The following is a 22,069-nucleotide window of genomic DNA, read 5'->3' as shown; positions in this document are numbered from 1 at the left end:
CAAGATTTCATGCGCTTTGTTCGCGTCGTAAGTATAACTTGTGAACTCTAGTTTGGTAAAAACCACCGACTTGAGCTTCACCGGCTCTTTGCACAGCTTCAGTTGCTTTAGCGTTGAAGCCTTTTTCCCGGTGAGTTCCAGGGCAGCTATCTCGTCTTCTTCAGACTCATCAGCCTCTGCTGTACTAGATTCCTCACTCTTGTAGTAAGGATCAAAGGAACTGGATTGATGGCTGAGCGCAGCCACTGTTTGGCGTTTCCCTGGGATGTATGTCCCCTTCGAGGCGTTTTTCATAGTGTCCATCTCCCTGAGCAAGTGCTCGAAACTTCCTACTTCTGTGATCAGTTCCCCCATGGAATTGAACATGCTTCCATGCTGCTTTTTGCGTTGGCGGGGCTTTAAGCCTTTGATTGCCAACTTCACCAGTTCTTTGTTCGGCAGAATCACGTTCAACTTTCCTTTCTGGATCTGAAAGCGCTGAAGGTACATGACAGCCGATTCAGTTGGCTGCTGAGCCATATGAGTGAGTGAAGCCAGATCTACTTCTGGCTCGATAGTCCTGAAGGTTTCCTTGAACAGCTTCTCCATCACGGGCCAACTCACAACTGATCCCGGTTGTAGCTTAGTGAACCAAGTGAAGGCAGACCCCGATAAAGAAGTAGCGAAGATGTTAAACTTCAGATTGTCGTCGTTCTGGTACTGGCCACACTATACTCGAAACCTAACCAAATGGGTCGTGGCATTTTCGACTTCTTCTCCCGAGAAAGTAGAGAACGTAATGTTCTTATATCCCCTAGGATAAGGTGTTTGTGTAATATGCGGTGGGAAGGGTCCCTGGTAGGCCTTTGGTTCGCGGCCCTAATCATTGCTTCTACTTCCTCTCTCCTTACATATCTTAGATCAGGAGGAGGTGGGTGAACCACTGTATCATCAACTGGCCAAATCAGCGGTGGCGCCTGTGAAGCTTGATTAACCAAAGATATGCCTCCTCCATGGGTCATTTTGTGTCGGGTTGACGTCTGTGACGTAAAACCCACTGCTAGCTGACCCTTTGTAGCTGCGGTGACCTTCGCTGGACTTTCAACCCGGTCGATACCATAATGGCTTGCTGGAGGTGGATCGTGGTGCACGTATTCAACTCCGTCGCTGTCATATTGGGGAAACAGGCTATGATCAACAAAGGCCCCTTCATTGATTTTCAAAGTCCTGGTCCTTTGCGTGACTAATGACGCGGCGTTGTTCTTCTCACCCGTTGCCAGAGTAGTCTCTTTACCTCTGACTGATACAGCAGTAGCGGATGTGGCTGTACTGCCGCCGCTTGCTTTTTCTCGAGCATTTGGTGGTATGTACTTGCCAGATATGGGGGATTGACCTAGAGAGCTTAGAATGGCGCTAGGATCTCCCAGTGTTTTATGTAGAATCTCTCTGGCCTGATCAAGGTCAGCCTTCTGCATGGCCACCTGGGTCGCGACGTTGGATCCTTCTTTGCGAATCGTCGCGACTTCTGAAGCGATGTGTTTGCTTGCGACCAACAGCTCTTCGTGGTTCTTCTGCATTTTTTGGTTCATGCCATCCAATTGCCCTTGTGTTTGTTGTGCCCCTAGCTCAAGCCTCTTGACCGAGATCGTGAACTCAACAAGCCGTCGACGGTCTTCCGCAAGGGCTTTTTCCATCTTCTCATGGTATGCGGCAGAATTCTGTTGAAGGATATTAAGCCGCTCTTTTATGGTCGCATTTTCTGGAATGAGAATAGGCACAAAGTCAATAGTTGTAACTGCGCTCACGGCTACCTGGGTGATGCTAGACGTATTGCTAGCCAGATTAGGCTGGGCGGCGGGAACTTTCTCGCCTTCAGTAGTAGGATGTCGATTTCCTCCTCGTTCAGCTGACATCTCTGTCAATAGAGGGTGGGGAGAAAATCTTTGGATTACTTGTTCTTCGGAAAGACCACGACAGTCTGCACGCGAGTGCGGTCTGTAACTGGAGGTCTTATGTTTCGGGCAGTTAACGTAAACCTTTTGATAAGGGTTTGCGCTTGACTTCCCAATGGCTTCTGGAAGTTTGAATTGAAAGTAGCTGAATTCAATAAGACACTGTGAATCAAGGTTTAGACTTGTGGCCCAAGTATGGTCGCCTGACACAAACTTTCTTTCAAATCCTTTGGGCAACCTTACTGAAATAGCCAGGTGGGGAAGGGCGAACAAAAAAGGCAGAATCCATTTTGGCATGAACTACTCCGACATAGTGGTTTAGGCCCATTTGCACGCACTTCTAGATTCAATAACCTGTTATGAACGTTGTCCCCTTTCTAGACACCATTTCACATAGGCTATACTTACTAAGATGAGAAAGATCATAAGTGTGAAGACAGTTCAACAAGTGTTAATAAAAACCGCCATTAACCTTAAGGGACCTGAACTAGGCACCAATAAGGAGTTTAGGTCAATATTAACAAAAGAGACTTCACCTATTCCGTTATGATTCACAACCCCTTACCAACCTCAACTTCTTAATAGTGGTGTGATTTACAGCTCACAGTATGTCCCACTGGGCGTGCCAAAATGTTTGGCTCCAGTTTTCCTTGAGCTGGTCAATAGTCTCTTTTCTTGAGCGGGCGTGCCAGCACCATTAGGGTGCGGTTGTCGGGGGTGTCCCTTGACCTGACTTCTTTCAAGAGATTGTGGACGAGGAGAGCACCAACCTCGTCATGGGATTCTTTGTGCCTCGTGGCGAGGACTTTGCTGAGCTTCTTCAAAATCACAATCGATACTCGATGTTGTAGATCGAGCAGAGCGAGAACTACTAGGAAGTGAGGAGAACTTGCTAAAGCGTGAATTTAGCTTAGCTGGAAGGTTTGGTGGCACTGATAGTCGGCTCTTGAGGAGACTAGGACTGGAGTGTGACTACCGGTAAGAGAAGGAGAGGGTTGCTCTTGGAGAGGCTTGGATAATCTTAGAGATTGTTGTGATGAATTGTGTGTTGAAGTGTTTCATTGTAACCTCTATTTATAGGCTACCATGCCAAAGTGTTTATTCTTAAACAAATGATAGTAGAGATAAGGAATGATGAGTTTTGGAGATAAGGAAGCATAATTGGAGATAAGAAATGATGAATTTCGGAGATAAGGAGATAAGGAAGCATAATTGGAGATAAGGAATGATGAATTTTGGAGATAAGGAAACACTTTCGGCTCCTTTATTCCTTCAATTATCTCCATCAAGAATTCAGATTTTGACCGTGACTTCTTCATAACAAATGTTCCACTATGAGTGTAGATCATCTTGGTAAAATTTCAGAGCTTTTGGTATAGTGGTTGGGCCGGAAACGCTGCTGGACCTCTTACAGGTCCAGTTTTCCAGTTTTGCTTCTACAGAAAATTGGACTGATTGTTTGAAGGCCTTCCACTCAAAAATAGCTCCGGCACTCTTCATAATAAATGATCCTTGGGCTTTCTAGATTTAATCTAGAAAGTTTTAGCTCATTTGGATTTTGTTTGGTTAGTCTGCCGCCCCTTCTTCCTTGTTTAGCTCGGTTTATCCTAGCCGAAGTAGGAAAATGTGCTAAAGTTGACTTTTCATGCTTCCATAGTTCCATAGTAGGCTTTATTTAGCCTCTAAATATATATTTTGAACTTGTCGACAATATATAGCTTGAGCCACTAACATTGGCTCAATTTCTCCAAGATGTGCCTTGTCAAGCCAAAATGCTCATTTTGGGTCCAAACAAGTATGTCACGACAACTTTCAAAAGATCAAGAAGAATAGTGTATATGTTTGAACCAAGGTAACCTACACTTTGTAGCAGACACAATTGAGAAGAACCAAGCAGAGATGATGCATGAGACAGACCATTAAAACACACAGAGCAATCAAGCAGAGCTTTTCCAACATAACATCAACATGAACACTTCTCAAGAGCATCAACCAGCAGATTTGAAAGAGAGCAGGTCTCAGTAACTAAACACTATTTATTTTCAATACGAAATTGAGTTAGGGTACTAAAAGTGCTATGCTGAAAAGTGAACCCAGATCATCAGAGGCTTTAGAGAGAGTATCACGAGGAGGCACAATATATATATATTTTTGTGTGTAATGGTTTGTCTCATGCATCATCTCTGCTTGGTTCTTCTCAATTGTGTCTGCTACAAAGTGCAGGTTACCTTGGTTCAAACATATACTATTCTTCTTGATCTTTTGAAAGTTGTCATAACATACTGATATTCAAGAGTGTTTTGAAGGTTCAATTCTATTGCAGGATCAGTTTGACATTTTATTCCTAACCCCTGATTAATGTTTGTTTCCGTTGCTACCAATACATGAGTATTGAATTTAAGAGGAGCGAAATCTTGTGCACAATATGCTTTGGTCCCTTTGTCCTTTATAGGCAAAAAGGGGGAGAGATTGGAAGTTTAATGTTTCATATGCTTATGCTTACACTCCTTCAACCATACATGTTCTTCACGGGTGTTATGTAGATTGGAAGTTTAATGTTTCATAGGCTTATGCTTACACTACTTCAACCATAGTACCATACATGTTCTTCACGGGTGTTATGTTTCTTGCGTGCAGATTACAACTTGGAAGTTCATATTTCTTTGGTTATAGTAGTATAGGATCAACTATGGGAAAATGGTCCGTACGGTACCCCGCCTTTTCCTCCTTATAACTTTTGGTACCTAACAAAAAAAAAACATCAATACGGTACCTAAGGTTCTTTGCCCGACCGAAGATTGGTACATATGACCGTTACCTCCGTTACGGAGCTTGCCAGCTGGCAATTTTAGAAGGGCATTTTCGTCCATTCGTATATTAATTAATTTTTTTTCCTCTTCTCTCTCTCTCTCTGTTCTTTTTTTTTCTTTTCTTTTTTCCTAATTTCTGTTCTCGTTCTTCAATTCTTCCTCCTTTGTTCTCCTTCTTCCTCTTCTCCACTCCCATGGCTGCCCATCGACTCCTGCAGTTCACCATTTCCACAATAACACAAATCAAATCCATTTTCCATAGCAAAAACTACAAAGAAACAGAACTTCATCCAATTATCAACGAAGAGTTCAATCTTAATAGCATATGCAGATCGACCTTGGGCTCTTCGACGACGGCGGAGATGAGATCAGAGAGGAGATCAAAGCAAAGGAGAGGCTCCGTCGTCCTCCTAATCTGGCCCTCTCCTCCACTGGGCTCACCTCACCGCCACCACTTTTCTCTCTCTCCACAGAGCCTTCCCGCCGACCCACCACCGAGTCCAACTCGATCGCCGCCGCAGCCCATGTCCTCCACCGGCCTCCAAGAGGACATGGGTGACAGTTCCATCTTTTTGCAATGAATGTATCTATCCCAATTTTAATTCAGTGCAAGCAAATTCAACTATTTTGGTTGTTGGTTATGCTTGATTTATAGAAAGATGAGAATTTGGGTGATAGGTTATGCTTGATTATCTGTGTTGTTTCAAGGATGCAAGATCTCTTTGTTGTTGCAGCTAGCTCTCAAGGATGATTGAAATGAAGAAGTAAGAAAGAAGAACTGATAAGCAAGGAGTCACTTTCCGATCAGATAATGAACCATACAAGGTACTAATTGATCAATTGATTCAATTTCAAATCTTATTAATACAATCATGTGCACAATTACATGATGCTTTGAATATAAATATGCTTTGCAGAAACACATGGAGCAATATGTGAACAAGATAATGAAGGTGATGAAGGATGAAAAGCTATTTGCTCCACAAGGAGGTCCAATCATCTTAGCTCAGGTTTATAGACCCTTATTAATCTTCACTGATATTTTATTTTGGCTAAATGATCGAGCTTTGATTTATATTTGATTGAAACAGATTGAAAATGAGTACAATCAAATCCAACTTGCATATAGAGAGTTGGGAGATACATATGTGCAGTGGGCAGCAAAGCTGGCAGTTGGGCAGAATATTGGAGTGCCATGGATCATGTGCAAGCAAAAGGATGCTCCTGATCCAGTGGTAAGTAATTGAGTTGCAAGTTTGTTGTAGTCGAACAAAGAATGAAGAGTAATACTAGGTAGACCACATCTATAGAACAGATCTTCAATAAGTGTAGGACTATAATGAGATTACAATGTGGTCCATTTACTCGTTTTATTATTGTTATTGTCGGGACCTTCGATCTGAAAAAATTTGATTCCTATACAGATTAATACTTGCAACGGAAGGCATTGTGGAGATACTTTTTCAGGACCTAACAAACCCAACAAGCCTGCTCTATGGACTGAGAATTGGACAGCTCAGTGAGTACATAAATTCCTTAGCAACGTCTATCAATCCCTTTCAATATCTTCTGCTGAACGTACATCTTTCTCCTTCTTTTCATCAATACAGGTACCGAGTATTTGGTGACCCTCCTTCACAAAGAGCAGCAGAAGACATTGCATTTTCAGTTGCTCGGTTTTTCTCCAAGGGTGGGGCTCTAATATACGAATGGACGAAAAGAACAGAAAGAGAGAGAGAGAGAGAGAGAGAGAGAGAGAGAGAGAGAGAGAGAGAGAGAGAGAGAGAGAGAGAGAAGAGAAAAGAAAAAAAGAACAGAGAGAGAGAGAAAAGAGGAAAAAAAAAATTAATATACGAATGGACGAAAATACCCTTCTAAAATTGCCAGCTGGCAAGCTCCGTAACGGAGGTAACGGCCATATGTACCAATCTTCGGTCGGGCAAAGAACCTTAGGTACCGTATTGATGTTTTTTTTTTGTCAGGTACCAAAAGTTATAAGGAGGAAAAGGCGGGGTACCGTACGGACCATTTTCCCATCAACTATTGTATGGGTAAATGTATACGTTGTTTTGCCTAGGAAATGCCAAAGGGGGAGATTGTTAGTGCAATGTTTAATTGATTGGCCTTTCCTAAGCACAACAACTAAGAGTCATGTTTTCATGTAATAGCTTTCTACTCTTGGATCCTTAGAAGAATGGAATGCTTCAAGCTTCATGCACAACTCTCATTAATCAGGTATGTCTTGCATACATGTGCATGCTTGTCAAGTGGTTAGGACTGAACTTGTCTTTAAATCCTATTGTAGGATGCGAAAATCTTTTCAATCCTAATGTACTGATATGCAAATTTTTGGAAGGTTTTATCCAAAGCATTCAAACTTTCTTAAATTGGTTTATGGGCTTTTCCTTTCAAACGTCTGATTTTAATTCGGATATCAGTACATTAGGATTGAAAAGATTTTCGGATCCTACAATAGGATTTAAATAAAACCTTCCAATGCGTTTGTTTTTCATATTGCTTGGTGTTCATAAAAGATATTGAAATAGACAAGGCTAAGTGGATCCTACTCTGGACGGCAGAAGGATTGCTTCACAAAAGTAATCAAGAGATGGAAGATACAGGCAGTGGTTATTCTGATAGTGTATTAGAAAACTCCTTTCCACAAAATTTGAGCTTCCGGGAAGGCGAGAACAGATATTGGGAGCTTTGCATGGCTTACATTTATATGGGGCAGAGATTGAGGAGTTGTCTATTTCTATTGGTAAGTTGATCGATCGAAATTTCAAGACAAAAATCACAGCTCTCCCAAATTCTTTTTGGTAAGCTCTATAACCCTCAGAGACATTGAGAACATAGGTACGGTACTAAAATTCTAAAAAAGTTCCCAATGGAAGTGTGAAGATAACTCAACTTGAGACATCTTCAGTTGTGAGAAGGAAATGTAGTGAAAGTTCCAGCTGCAGTATTGGTGCAACTGACTCATCTCCAGACCTTAAGGATGCCATAATCTATGGCGAGACCCCGGTCACCATGGCCATCGCAAACGCTAGCAACAACACCTCACCAGACAAAACTGTACGCGGCTTTCAAATTTCCAATCGCACAGGGCATGCCGGGCAACCTTTATTGTAATCCAAACTCAACTATCTGATTATCTTCATTAGTCCTTTTCTCTTTCATTAACTAGTTGGGAGAAAGCGGATTTGGATTTGGATCTCATCCCATATTTTGGATGACAGATACCTCTAATCCAATAGCAGTTGGTCATCCCCCTTCCAATCTTTAACAAATATTCTATTTCTTCCATCCGATTAACTCAAATGATGGCCGTTAAAGCACATCCTCTGGACACCCATCTCTTCTTTCTCTTGCCAAACAATTTGTAGCTTTCACTCAATGACGCCACACAGGAAGCTGTGGGTTGTCCCAATTCAACATAGCCGTCCTTGTCCAAAGGGCGTTGACAATGAAACATTGTGAAGAAAGGTGCTTAGTCTCTTTCTCAAGGATGAAGCAATGCGTGTGCCTTATATATCTAGCTAGACAACTTAGGACACCGAGTCTTCCAATATTTTATTCAAGGGAAAATGGTCCGTACGGTACCCCGCCTTTACCTCCTTATAACTTTTGGTACCTAAGCTTTGAAAAATATCAATACGGTACCTGAGGTTTTTGGCCCAACCGAGGATCGATACATATTACCGTTAGCTCCGTTATGGAAGTTGTCAAGTGGCAATTTTTGAAGGGTATTTTCGTCCATTCATATATTAATTTATTAAAATTTTTTTTTCTAAACGATCTTTTCCTCTGTGTCCCGCTGTTCTTCTTCTCCCTCTTTCTAGATCAAAGATCCACAATTTTGAGAAACATAAACAACCCAAAACTGAAATCAATCGAAAGACACCACCGCACCAATAGATCAAACAAAAACCTCCAAAAAATCCATCCAAGTTCTATCTCTAATTTACATTCACCAACTCCGGCTCAGACGGCGAGTCGGCGCGCCTCTCCGGCCTCGTCGCAAGCTTCCGAATCGTCTCAGAGTGGCTGCTGAGGATGGAGCAAACGAGGGAGGCTTTGCGGCTCAAGGCGGAGAAGCTGCGGCTCGAGTCGGAATTATGGTCTTTAAAGCTTCCTTTTTCACTCATGCCATTCCCATCCCTACCCTGCTCTCTCTGGTCTTCAAAAAGCTATCTAAAGCTCTTAGCTTTAAAAGTTTCTGTAGAATTTGGAATTGGATTTTCGACTGGAAATTCTGTTCCATTTTTGGTTGATGGAATTGTGTAAATTGGTGGTTGTACTTATCATTCTGTGTTTGGTTGCTGTGGAAAAATGAAGTGGGAAATTTGGAGTCTTGTGATTAGAATCTGCTTTGAATTAGTTGTAGAATAGTTTTTCTGTGCAACCAATCTGTACTTGACTTTTATTTGGGACATTGATTGTGATTGGTTGGACCTTTGGCTTCTGTTGCATGTTGGTCTTGGTTGACCACTTGTGGAAAGTCTGTTTCTTTCAGAATTTAGCAGGATTGGTGGTGCTCAAGTTTGAAAATTTGGTTATATAATCGAGTTTGGGATCGTGTTTAGTTGTGATCTTATCTGGGTTTGGCTCAGGATGAATATATGAACAATCAAAAAGAGAAGATTCGCATATACTGTTGGGTAAGAAGTGGAGATCACAGTGTCAATGCTTGTGGCTAGGAATTGTCCGGATTCATGGTGATATATATATATATATATATATATATTTATACAGATCTTATCCAGAGCGAGGCATCGCTTTGAAATTTCAGAGCGAGGTTAGGGTTTAGGGTCACTTTTCGGTCGCATATCCACATCTTAACCGTTCAGTTTTTAGGTACTAATGTATAGATCATCTCTGCAAAATTTCAATGAAATTGATGGTCTTTAAGGTATCTAACTCGCTTAAACCAATGGACGAACTGAATCTGTCCAACCTGAACCGTACTAGCTTTAAGGCAGTTATCAATGCCTTAACGACCATCAATTATATTTATATATATATATATATATATATAGAAGCTTTTGTGTGATGATAGATGATGGTTTTCGGTCTTCTTGGACTCGAGACTAGCTGGGATTGAAGGCAAGGCGTGGATGAGTTTGAGGAGGAAGAAGATGAGAAGATGGGTTTGCTGGAAAAACTCGGAGACCTTGTTATTCTTAACCCTAAAATCACTTTGGGCAGCTCCGATTTCCTTTTCGGTTCATTGTACTTGACTGCTTCTTGCTCGTTGTATTCTGTCTGGTAGTGGTGGACTGGTGGTGGAGGAGGAGAAAAGAGCTTGCTGGTGGTGCTAATGGGGTAGTTGGGACATGACTGGAATTAGTGAGGATTAAGACATAAAATGACAAAAATACCCTTCAAAAATTGCCACTTGACAACTTTAGTAACGGTGCTTACGGCAATATGTACCGATCCTCAGTCAGGCCAAGAACCTCGGGTACCGTATTGATATTTTTCAAAGCTTAGGTACCAAAAGTTATAAGGAGGCAAATGTGGGATACCGTATGAACCATTTTCCCTTTATTCAATTCCGTGTCTCATACGTATTGTGTTAAAACAAAGGGTACTTGACTAGAAGATAGTGCGCGTGCAAATGCAAACTATGACCACTGTGACAATTATTTGTATTTTTTTTTCTTAAAGAAATTTTCTAAAACTCAACCATACTGATTTCCAAAACGAAAATTACAGAAGTGGAAATGATGAATTAAAAAAATGATAAAATTATATATGTATGTGTGTGTGTGTGTGTGTGTGTGTATATATATATACACGGAGCGGTCCCAAAGAGGACGTCTGCACTGTTTCAAAAGTGCAGAAGTCGATGCAGCAGCCTCGATCAAGCTTCGACGGTGCGGCGCCACTTGCCGGACTGAGGCCAGGGGTAGGACGGATCGGTCTGGGACGAGGTTGCAGCTCTGCCCAGAAAGTTGCAGTTGCAGGTCGAGTCGCTGCCCAAAACCTGCAACCTCGACCTCCTCCGACCTCGATCGCTGCCCAGAACCGTCTAGGATGCCTCCGGCCTCCGTCTGCCAAGCCCCGAGCAGCCGTCGCCGTCCGCACTTCACTCGCCGTCCACACTTTAGCGAAGTGCGGACGTCCGCTTCAGAACCGGCCTCTGTATATATGTATATACATATGTATATATGTATATACATATGTATATATGTATGAAAGGAAAACGAGTGTGCTTCCTATTTTGCTCTTCTCGTCTGTTTTGGCTTTGCCCCTGCGTGTTTGCTCTAGAGAAGGACACGTGCTTCTTGATTTGCCCATCATTCCATTTCTTTGGCAAGCAATTTTCATTTTTGATTTCAATTACCTGATCACTATTTTTTGAGTGTTTGATTTGATTAGGAGATTTTCTTTGGCGAATTGTAGGACAGCTAAGATCAGGAGTGCCAATCCTTGTTCGTCTCCTAATCGCACCGCTTTGAAGAAGTGAGTTTTCTCCGTTTTGATTGCATGCCGCTTGATTCTGCTTCTTTGCTCCAAAGAGAGAGAGGGGGAGGGAGGGACTGAGGGAGGAGAGTGAGAGCTAAAATGCATGATAATAATATTTTTGCAGATGGGAAAATCAACTCTTATTATGTATTATTATTACCTTTCCCCAATTGATGACGAACGAATAATTCTATATTTTGTTAGTATAAATAGTGTTGGCATTCCTACATTTAACCGTGGGAAAAAATGTAAACAGTGTTTGACATAAATAACTTTAATACCTTAAATTTCAAAAATATCACATTAACTGACAAGACCCACCCCGAATTCCACTCTGGAATCCGAAGTGGCCCTGCGGGACCCACCTTTAAAGGAGATTTACCAAAAATTTCGGCATAACCTCCCTTAAAGATGGTTAACCCAAAAACCTGCGGAAACCAAAATTCACTTCTAATTAACCAACCACAACTCCTGGAGCCACCCTGCTCCCAAATTCAGACAATCCATCTCAAGGCTAACAACATCATATATAATCTCCGAAAGGTACAAGTTACTACAATCACCAAAGTTAGGTCATAGACCTCAAATATAATACATATAAGTTGGGTCACATATCCCTTAGTAATCAGAGCATTCTAGGAATATAAATAGACAAGGAATATAGTAGGTTAACCAGGTAACAGAATGTGATGGCGGAAGCAGGTGCGGTCACTATGGCTCACTCTCGTACACCGAGCAACAGTACTGTAATCTGGGCATTTGAAACCGAAGGGCCCAGGGAAAAGTATATAAAACGTTAGCGTGAGTGGACAAAAATAAATAACTTTAAACAAAAAAGATTTTATACTTTCCCACATTTATTTCTTTAAAAACTCCCGATGCATGCAATAATTAAGAAAAGACCGACTAGCCCCGCTAGTCAAGAACAACAACAAAAGAACATGGGGAAAATGGGTTCACCATACGGGAATGGAGCCCCTCAGGCTCAACCTACCCTCGACTGCCACTCACACATAGATTGTGCGAGGAGGAGAACTAATAACCTCAACTTCCATTCACACATAGATTGTGTGAGGAGGAGAATATCACCTCGACTACCACCCACGTGAGGAGGAGAAAGCTACCTCACTGCCACTCACAAACACAAAGTAAGTGAGGAGGAGACCTATTCACATGACCCGCGTATGGTGAGGAAGAAGATCGTCAAAAGCCAGTAAATCTGTATAATTTCCCCACTTATCTCGAAAAATCGGAATCCAATGAATAAAGACGTGACCCCGCACGCCAAGCTCATCTCAGGTTCAAATATAAATAGGGTATAAATAAGTATCGATTTCCGAATCCGCATAAATCAAAATCCTCAAATCGAGCATAATGAATCTAAATTCAAAAGTTCAAACCAATAAATCATTTAATAATCCAAACCAAAATAAAATGCTCGATAATTAAATTGATAAATCGATAAACTCAAAACTTGCGGAATATAATTTGCATGCATCAATTAAAATCAAAAGTCCACTCACAATATGCGGTCAATCCTGACGTCGCTCGTGATTCTCCTCGTGTGGAGACTCCTCTCGTCCTGTACGAATAACATTCATAAATATATATAATTCACAGGACGGAACTTTAACTTTACGATACTTATAATTGGAAATTCAAAATAATCCCCCTTCCTAAAACCGACTTCTCAACACTCTACAACATCCATCCTTAATACTCCGACAATATTCAATCATCGATGAATTAATTCTCGAGTGAATTCGAAATAATTCCGGCGTTCGAATTCACGTAAACCGTTAATTATACAATTTAAACTCAATCCGAAATTCCACCGATGTCAACCAAACTTCACACATTACATTCTACAATCAGTAACTGGTATAGGGGATTAAAACGACATCTAAAACCCTGCTATACGCGCCTCCACGCACTACCTACAGTCCCCACGCGCCGGCGGCGACCTTCTCCGATGACCACCAAATTCCGGCAACAACATCATCTCAACAGACCCAAACAACTTCTCAACTACAACATTGATCAATTTTACCTCTAAGTGGCCGAATCGAGCCGGTGAAGGAAAGTCCCGAAGCTCCAAGAACCCTAGAATGGAAAATTATCAATTCGGCTTCTACAATGCAAATTGGAACGAACCACCTTAGGGAAAATAATCACCATCAATAACCGTACCTTCGATGGGAATATGGCGGCCGGAGGTGGCCGGAATGGCCGGAAATCGGCAAAATCCCAAAACTGCAACCGGGGAGGAATTTCCTTCGATCCGAGCTTTTCCGGCCAAATCGTCCAAAGATACCTCCACAGACGTGACCGGGGGAAGAAACCGAGCTTGGGGGTGGCCGGATTACGTCCGGAGTCGGCCGGAAGAGGAAGAAATCGAAGGGGAAAGAATTCGGCCGAGAGGGGAGGAAGAGTCGGGGAGAGAGAGAGAGAGAGAAAGAGGGGTGGGTTTCCGGTTTTGGAAACCTACCCGGGTAACTTTCCTTATATATCAAAAATTTACCATGAACAGTAATTTTCGTAATTCACTCATAACTTTTGCATACGAACTCCGATTTTTACGTACCACATATGCACGCGCTCTGTTTAACATCCTCTACAACTTTCATGAAGGAAATTTTCTCAAATTTTTAACTCATAAAAAGTCAATTTTTAACCACCCCCTAAACATTAAAATTATAACCGCGAACGGTAACCATAAAGAATTTCATGTAACTCAGTAAAAAGGTATATCAGATATGGGGTGTAACATTAACATTTGAGCTTTTGCCCACCCCCAACATAAGTACGTCGTTAATAACATTGCGGTGTTAGTCAACTGACATATATTTATTAAAGGATATATAAATAATTTCACAATCTAACCTCCCCCGGGCGCCGACCAAACCTCTTAAAACAACGTAGGAGTCAAAATACAAAGTATGAGAAACCAACATGACCAATTGCTTTCCTTCGAAATATGCTTGTAGTAAATTGAAGAGCAACTCTTGGCATTGTAATCGTCCCAAGGGCAGGAAATCGTCCCGTGGAGGATGTCAATAAGAACATTAAAATCTACTTCAACTTGGATTTGGTGTCACTTCCTTAGCCGCAAAACTGCAAAGGCCTGTTTTGGTCAAAGTTGAAAATAGCTCAAAAATGTTATTGTTGTCTCCAGCTGTCGGAGTAGTAGAGACGGTAGAGCTCAAACTCGTCCTTCTTGACGGCCAGAGCTGAAAGCCCATCCCACTGTAAGTAAAATCTCATGCTTTAACCTTTTCTTCTTTTCACCATTTGTTCAATGATATTGAGCTTAATTTCCATTCTCAATACACAACTTGCAATTATAGCTAGAGCTAGAAAGACCCATTTCCTCTTGTGGAGGCTAAGGCCTGCAATGCTGCAAAAGCTTTTCTGATGTGTTTTATATGTTCGAAAGGGGCAGGAGTGTGCCTGTTACTTGTTATGTGGCTCTGTCATGGTGTCTTAGGTTGGGAGGGTAGAATGTGGTGTTGTACCCGATGTTGATGTTGAGACTGTGGGGGTATTGGATTTAAGCGTTTTGTGATGATATTGAGGTTTCAAAAGGGTATGGACTTCGTTGGCAGGTTTTGCAAGATGGAGTAGTCCCTGGAATGCTGCTTTCGATAAATTGATCTCTGGGGACTGTAAGGAGAAAGAATATACTATAGTGTCCGAATCAAAAACTGTGTCTCTCATAAAGTTCTCATTTCAAGAGGTAATCAATTGGTTGTGCAAGATAGGGAAGGTGTTTGAGGGTTTCCGAATTTCAAATGATCTTAAGCTTAGAGGCTATGCTCCAGATATTGTCATGTATATAACCATGATCCATGGTATTTGTATGATGGGTTGGCTTCGAGGAGCTAGGAAGCTATGGTTTGAGATGATTGACAAGGGATATTATCCAAATGAGTACGCTAACAAATTAACAATAGCATGATTCATGGGTTTGGAAAGAGTGGTGATTTGAACAGGCCAGGATCTTGAACAACCATATGTGTGATAAAGGTTGTGAAGAAACCATTCAGTTACAACAGAATGATGTAAGGGCTTTGTTTGCATGGAAGAACTGATGAGGGCATATAAAATTGTCTGAACTTTGAAGAAATGCCCAAGAAGTATACTGTTTGTGATGTGATAACATACGATACTCTAATCCAAGGTTTCTGCAACAATGCTAAGATAGCTGAGAGTAGGAACTTATTTAGAGAGTTCCTGACTCACGGTTTACAGCCATCAGCTTACTCTTATGCCCCACTTATTGAAAGCTTGGTCAGGTGGAAGAGTAGAAGAAGCAAAATGTTGTGGAATGATATGAAGAAAATAGGTCGGGAAACAAGTTCTGGCAGCCATGATTGTATCACTATTGGACTGTGTGATCAAGGTGATGTTGCAGACGGAATGAAATGGTTCTTAGTTTCTTACTGATGCTAAGCAATAAGCTAAAATCAGGGCAGAGAACCTTTTGGAGATTGATTCATTGTCACTCACAAAGGGATAGGTTGGATGATTCCTTACATGTTTTGGACTTCATGTTTTAGCATAGGTTCTGTACTGGAGAAGGTATTGTTATTTTTTTGGTTAATAAGCTTTACTCAAAGAAATAACATATTGTTGTTGCATGTCTAGGGGACATCTTAGAAGGAAGTGATGTTTCAACCTGTTATGTGATCCATTCTTCCATGCAACTTGTAAGGTTTTTTGCTTTTTCTTTAATTCTATGGCTATTAATCACTTTCCAGCATTGCTTTCAGCCTTTCACCATCGAGAGGGTAGTAGGAATGGTCAGGCCCATTGTTTGCTCCCATGTGTCTGTAGTTGAATCCCCTCTTGGTACTTACATTGCTATGTGCTAGAGTTTCCTGCCTCCTAATGATTGTAGTGTTAGGAGGTTTAGAGTATTGGTTTCCATGTTTTCAATTTTGTCATATGTTTTGGTTGAATCCTATGAAATTGATGAGTAACCAAGTAAGAATGCTTATTCCTTTTCCGAGAAAGTCATGAGTTTTTCTTTTGTCTGTTCTTCAAACTTGATACTTATTCTTACATGTTATGATATGAAAAATTTCAATTTTTTTTTCACTTTTGTCTTACTGTCTCCCACATAAAAAATGTCAGGAACATTCTTTCTCAATTGTAAATTTTATCATATACATATGATTTAACTCACCCACACCCTCATCTCATGCTTCCCCAATATTTGTCAAGAACATTCAGTGAATTTTGACTTTCAGGTTATAATCCCCCATCTTTATTTTTGCTCAGGCACGAAAGTTAGGGTGTGCTTCTGTTTTGAACCAGGTTGTAACTGTTATTTTGTGGGTCATTTTCTTAGCTATGTTTTAGGGTTTTGTTGATTAGATTGGCAAGTGGATGTATTCAGAACCTTGTTGTCTTGAATGTTCAAAATGTTGACGAGGATGGACTTTTGCTTATAAATGGAAGTGACTTAGGTTGATTTGATTTGATTTTTTTTATTTTTTATTATTATTATTTTTTTTATAAATGAAATGCTTTAAAGACTATCGACTCTTAATCTTTTAGTTGTATAATTATATTCTACATAAGCTTCAAAATTAAATTGGGTGGCAAAATAAATCTTGTCGGATGCTGAGGAGGTAAGAGAGTTATCTTCACCATTGGTGTTGTTCTAAAAGAGTCACTTTGGAAGATTCCAAGGTCATAAGAGTAGAAAGAAGTTGGAGTCTCTGGAGCTTTCTTTTGTCAATCTTTCTGCAGATTCGACTGATGATAATTCGGTTTTAGCTTTCTTGCCTGCAAATTTTACATGAAAGGCAAAGATTCCACCTAAGGCTGGTTGGTGGCACATGGGAGGGTTATTACTTGTGATATGCTTCAACAAAGGCCAAGTTCTTGTTTTTCTCCCTATTGGTGAGTCATATGTAAAATGAAGGGAGAGAGTATGGATGTGTTTTTGTGCAGTGTGAAATTGCTTCTCATTGAGATTGTATATGGAGGCTGATTTGAGTTCAGAGATTCCAGCAGGGAGTCTTTCTTTGTTAAATGCAAGGTATCTTGGCTTTGGCAAAGGAAAGATGGCTAGAGTTCTATGGGGTTGCAGGGTATTAGTGGTCTTTTGGGTGCTTAGAAATAGATTCTTTTTTTTTTTTTTTGGGAGATTATAGAGGTGTAAGAGTGGAGGAGCCTAGGGCGCTTTGTGGGCTCCCATTTTGGCAGAATTCTTGTACTAGGCATACAGTCTTTTATGTTTAATGTTTACAGCTAAGTAATTATATTTGGTGTAGATTTCTGGTTCTTGATGTTTGGGTCAGGTCTCCTTGATGTGGAGCTCTTGTCTTCTTTTATTGTATCTCATGATCAATAAAATATTTAAAAGCAAAAACAATCTCATCAGACTCACCTTTGTGCCTGGTCCCAGAGTAAACCCTTCAAGCCCTTTCCCCTATTTTCCTGATTTTCTGCTATTTTCAATTTATTTTTGTTTTGGGCTTCCAATTTTGCTTTCTTTGTTAAATTATTTTTCAAAATTTTGCAGCTCAGAAAAGCAAGTGAGACTGTGAGAGTGTTGCTGGTAGGCGCAGGTGGTTTGAGTTTTGAGTTGCTCAAATCGCTCTTTGGTTTTCTGGAATTTGAAGTCATGTGATCGTATCCAGGTTTCTAATCTCAATCGCCCATTCCTCTTCATGTTATGTTCCTCGAACTTTTTTGGTGCTTTGTTTTCAAATATGTCATGGGTATTGTTTCATTGTTTGAATTAGAATTAGATGAATTGTGACCTTTATTGTCCAGTTCACAGTCTTTCACTGGCTAAAGATCGGTGATATAAACCAATACTATAACTCTATAAGCCTTGCTGAGGACATACATGGTGTACCATATGTCCTATCTCTCAATGATTTGGTTTCGTTATCTTAGTCTGAAGTTTTATGAACCCAACTTTCTCATCACAATCCTGAACTTATTATTGATGAATGTCTTGAGATTATTAGGAGCTTTAACAGATGGTCTCTGTTTGTGAAGTCATTGTATACACTTTGTATGTTTATTCAATGACCTGTTAGTAGAGATTGGAGCAGTTTCAGTTGGTAATATATCTAGAAAATAAACTGTTGGGTGAGGGGACTGCATTAAGATGAAGAAGCACCATGCTTCGTTGGAAGGTGATGTTAGTTGCTAGATTGTTATGAAAAAAAATAATAAGAATAAAGACTCTGGAGTTCTGAACACAGATAATGTACTCTATGTATGTGTAGATGGTTGTTAAGTTGCAGTCTTCTCAAGATGACTACAAATATGGATGCTAGTCAGAACTACAGCTTTCAGATGTGCTTTTCTTTGTCCAAAATTTAATGTAAGTACTTGTGCACCATCTACCTATTGCATCTAGTAGTTTATCTACTTTTGCCTCATCTATTTCGATCCTTATTGTTGCTGCCATGTTCTCATGGATATAGTAGTTTCCTTTTAGTTCATGTGTGTTGTCAATGTTTATGTTGTCAATATCAAAAGCAATGAAATAATAAGTCTTTGCATTTCAATTTTGGCTTGAACTTTCATCTCTAGTATCAGATCTTTTGTTTTATTTTTGTTTTGGTGACATTTTCCTTGATGCTCCTTTGCAAATTCCACATTAGGATTATTTTCATCTATTAGGATTCCATACGCCTGGGAGGAGGAATTTCCGCATGTCAGGCAAATAGCTCTTACTCAATTCGTAACCTTCAGCTCACTATCCTATTCAGTTGGATTCAAACCAATTAAGAAAGGGTCCGACTGCTTTTAGGTTTGAAAGTATTTGTGGAGCAGAACTCCCCCAAACTGTTTCAAAGAATGGTGGAAGAGTGGGGGGATTCAAGGTTGGGAAGCTAACAAGTTCATGAGAAAATTGGAAGTGATAAAAATAATTGTCAATGAATGGAAGTTTTTGGAGAGCGATTTTCAAGGAAGAGATGATGTGGAGGCAAAAGGCAAAGTGCCTTGGGCTAGAGAGGGTGATGGCAATTCATGAATGTTTGATGAAGTGCAAGTGGCAGAAAAAAATTAGAATTCTAATGAAAGATTAGAATCCACTGATGATTCTTTCACTTTAGATGAGGGACAACTGTTGTGGATCAATTAATTACTTTTTTGTTAAAAAAACTTAATACTAAGTATGATTGGGAAAGCTAGTAGTAGTTGGTTAGTACCTCTCATTGACATTTACCTCAACTAAGTCAAGATATTAAAAGTAAAATACCAGCAAAATACTACATTTTACTAACCTGCCAAAATAGAGCTTCTTAATTACATATAAAGTTTTTTTTTTTTTTTTTTTTACCTAGGGTTCGCTCTAGGGTTTGCTTCTGGTTCTCTGGCAAGCGGGTTTTGGTATACCATGAATATGGAAATTCTCAGTTGGAATTGCAGAGGGATTTGCAATGATTCAACGAAGAGGGCGCTGAAAGATCTTTATCTCTCAGAATCGTCCTCAAATTGTGTTTCTCTGTGAGACAAAGATAAGTCGGATGGTGGATTTTAGGGATCTGCATCGTGTTCTTGGTTTTCAGCAGTACGAGGTGGTGCTGAGCGACGGGAATTCTGGAGGATTGGCGATGTTTTGGAACGAGGATGTGAGTATTGTGTCTTGTTCCTCCTCTGCGCATCATATAGATCTTGTTGTTTTTGGGCATCCTGGTGAACCACAATGGCGACTGACCGGTTTTTATGGATATGCACAAACTGGAGAGCAGGATCGTTCATGGGAGTTGTTACGTACTCTGAGCGATCTGGATTCACTGCCATGGATCGTAATTGGAGACTTTAACGAGATATTGAACAGTAGTGAGAAGATCGATGGGCCAGTTAGGGTTGAAAGGCAGATGAGGGGATTTCGTGAAGCACTTGGTTATGGTGATCTGCTTGATCTCGGATTTCATGGCCCAATGTGTACTTGGTGGAATTTGGAAACGCAGTTGCGTTTAGATAGGGCTGTGTGTACTCCGTCATGGTGCGACATCTTTGGCCATGCTAGGGTGCTACATCTTCCTCCCAGCGATTCGGACCATGCTCCTATATTGCTGCAGGCGAGCTCGGTTCCTTTAGTTCAACGACCGCGTCATCATCGCTTTAAGTTTGAGGCGTATTGGGTGCAACATGTTGAGTGTAAGGGGGTCATTCAGGAGGCTTGGAATACTGATATCACGGGAACACCAATGTTTTGTGTTACGAAAAAGATCATGCATACTCGCTTGAGATTGGATCGATGGCAGAAACAAACTTTTCGAGCAAGACAACTGAGTATGCTCGGTATTCGTGCTCGTATGGAGGAGTTGATGGATGTACCAATCTCAGAGGCTGTCCAGAGTGAGAAGAAAAGCTTGTTAGATCATCTCCAGGTTTTGCTATCTCAGGAGACCTTCTGGCGACAACGATCTAGGGTCACTTGGCTTAAGGAGGGTGACCGCAATACCAATTTTTTCCATCGTAAAGCTTCGAATCGGCAACGCAAAAATATGCTGCAGGGGCTATATGATGAGGATGGTATGTGGTGTGAGGATGATAAAGACATGGAGAATATAGTTACCTCGTACTTTACAAAGATGTTTACTGCACAGGATTGTGATCAAGAGGCGGTGAATACTACCCTTGCAGTGATACAACCTTGTGTGACACCGGAGATGAATAGTCTGTTATGTGCTGCTTACAGTGCGGAAGAGATTAAGCGTGCGTTGTTTCAGATGTATCCCACGAAGTCTCCAGGTCCGGATGGGATGCCTCCTTTATTTTTTCAACACTATTGGGATGTGATCGGTGATGATGTTACGCTTGCGGTCCAAAGCTTTTTGCAAACAGGTCAGCTTCTAAGCCAACTTAACTTTACTCATATTTGTCTTATTCCGAAAGTCAGTAATCCGGAGAGAATGTCTGAGTTGAGACCCATTGCACTCTGTAATGTCCTTTACAAGATTTGTTCCAAGGTGGTGGCTAATCGATTGAAACTGATATTACCTCAGGTTATTTCTCCTTATCAGGGCGCTTTTGTTCCTGGTCGTCTGATTACTGACAATATTTTGGTGGCAAATGAGATAGCGCACTTGATCCATAACAAGAGAGAGGGTAACGAGGGTTTAATGGCTCTAAAGATGGACCTTAGTAAGGCCTACGATAGAATGGAGTGGTCTTTTCTTAGACAAGTTCTCTACCGGTTTGGGTTTGCACAAGATTGGATTGACATGGTCATGCAGTGTGTGAGTTCAGTTCATTATTCTTTTTTGGTGCGTGGTAAACCTCGGGGATTGGTTATTCCAAGTCGGGGTTTGAGACAAGGCGACCCTTTGTCTCCTTATTTGTTTCTATTAGGGGCTGAAGGCTTTTCTGCCTTGATCCAGCAGAAGCAGGAGCAAGGTCTTCTACCAGGGATTGCGGTTTGTGAATCGGCTCCTTCTGTAGCTCATCTTTTATTCGCCGATGATAGCATGCTATATGCTCAAGCTTCTTTGGAGTCTTGTCATGAAATACAAGATGTTATTGAGACTTATGGAAGAGCCTCGGGGCAGCTAGTTAATTTCAACAAAAGCTCAGTTGTTTTTAGTAGCAATGTTTCTGAGGAGATGAGGGGCGCAGTGTCTGAGTTGTTGGGTGTGGAGGTAGTCGCTTCACATGAGAAGTATCTTGGCTTACCCACTTATGTAGGCAGGAAAAAGACCGCTACGTTTCAATACATCAAGGACAACTTGGCTAAGAAATTTGAGGCGTGGCAAGGGAAGATGTTGAGTGGTGCAGGGAAAGACATACTCATTCGGGTTGTTGCTCAAGCCTTGCCTTCCTATGCTATGAGTGTGTTTCAATTAACCAAGAACTTTTGTGATGACCTGGAGC

General features: G+C 41.0%; 1 protein-coding gene and 1 long non-coding RNA gene across 7 annotated transcripts in view; one reads left to right on the top strand and one right to left on the bottom strand.

The window, feature by feature from the left end:
• Nucleotides 1–12,742: 12,742 nt before the first annotated feature.
• On the bottom strand, nt 12,743–13,544 carry LOC121052636. Its single transcript, XR_005809683.1, has 3 exons — nt 13,403–13,544; nt 13,263–13,315; nt 12,743–12,794 (listed from the first exon to the last, which is right to left on the bottom strand). It is a non-coding gene; the product is annotated as an uncharacterized LOC121052636 (long non-coding RNA).
• A 612-nt stretch (nt 13,545–14,156) lies between these two features.
• Nucleotides 14,157–22,069, top strand: part of LOC112196182 (putative disease resistance protein RGA1) — a 29,200-nt gene continuing 21,287 nt past the window's right edge. The window contains exons 1-4 of one of the 6 annotated variants that reach the window (XM_040519103.1): nt 14,158–14,460; nt 15,860–17,631; nt 17,748–17,865; nt 18,466–18,563. The gene's annotated coding sequence lies outside the window, so the exon portion shown is untranslated. The other 5 variants (XM_040519105.1, XM_040519106.1, XM_040519104.1 and 2 more) reach the window with 5 other exon arrangements.

The sequence above is a fragment of the Rosa chinensis genome, chromosome 4 (assembly GCF_002994745.2).
Source record: "Rosa chinensis cultivar Old Blush chromosome 4, RchiOBHm-V2, whole genome shotgun sequence".
NCBI lineage: Eukaryota > Viridiplantae > Streptophyta > Magnoliopsida > Rosales > Rosaceae > Rosa > Rosa chinensis.
Note: the sequence above shows the minus strand (reverse complement) of the source record. Positions and strands in the feature narration are given on the sequence as shown.